Source organism: Siphateles boraxobius, unplaced genomic scaffold (assembly GCF_051911475.1).
Source record: "Siphateles boraxobius isolate OS27281-9 unplaced genomic scaffold, OSU_SipBor_1 120, whole genome shotgun sequence".
Lineage (NCBI taxonomy): Eukaryota > Metazoa > Chordata > Actinopteri > Cypriniformes > Leuciscidae > Siphateles > Siphateles boraxobius.
Genome location: NW_027508723.1, coordinates 66,552 through 67,500, shown reverse-complemented (window position 1 = coordinate 67,500; position 949 = coordinate 66,552). Strand labels below are relative to the sequence as shown.

Genomic DNA, 949 nt, shown 5'->3' with positions numbered 1-949 from the left:
AGTCACACACACTGATCATTCTGGACAAATGCAGAAAACTGAAAACTAAACACTTCATTTCCAGAAGAATAATTTCCATGTAAATATCAGATGTAATTTAGAGTTTTTAATAAAGCGTTTTCTGTGACTAACAAGCTTAACTGGCCTGAATCATGAAACCGCAGCCGAGTGGAGTTCTGTAAAGTGTTAAAATCTTAGAAATCACAAATCATTTCCTTCGGTTCAGTGACACAGTTTATATGAGCAGATTTAATAACTTTTTGTGCATAAGTGAGTTTCATGAATGAGGCCTGTTGTGTTTCTATCGATCTTTTCTATCCGTCAAATTCAAGCATTGATGATTGTTTAAATTTGTGTATGACATAGAAATTATTCATTTAATTTATTAAATAGATAGTTTTAGTTGCTCTAAATGTGTTTGTTTTGACACATCATATTCATAATATCCGGTGTATGTGACGTTACAGTAATGTGTTTGTCTATGATCTTACAAAACAATAAAGTATTTATCTAGTTGAAGTTCCTCCAGATGAAGATGAATGTAGAGAACCAGAAACCCTGAGCGCCACATCCGGCTCTGTGAGCGTCTGATGGCTGGTTTACAATGAAATGTATGAAAGATGTTTTTGTGAATCACCTTTCACTAACAAAAACTATATGTGTGTGTGTGTGTGTGTGTGTGTGGTATTATAATAAATGACTAAATCAGAGGTGTAATGCTACGTTCACACCGAACGCGGATTGAGCGTCTGGAGCGAGTGATATCCATGTTAAAGCTGCAGTCGGCAAGTCTGGCAGATTGAGTGGACTTGGAAAATTTTGAATGTTTACAAGTCTCATGCCCCTCCCCCATTATCAACGAATACCCTCCCACCGAGTTCGTGCTCGTCAGTGCGTGTGCACCAGCTTTCTGTGAACGCGCCCGTCTCATCCGCATCCATCAACACCA

At 38.1% G+C, this 949-nt stretch overlaps 1 protein-coding gene across 1 annotated transcript in view; it reads left to right on the top strand.

The window, feature by feature from the left end:
- The window catches only part of trabd2a (TraB domain containing 2A), a 62,819-nt gene extending 62,300 nt beyond the window's left edge, over positions 1-519 (top strand). The window contains exon 7 of the mRNA XM_077223422.1: positions 1-519. This exon is cut by the window's left edge and continues 191 nt beyond it. The gene's annotated coding sequence lies outside the window, so the exon portion shown is untranslated.
- Positions 520-949: the final 430 nt, after the last annotated feature.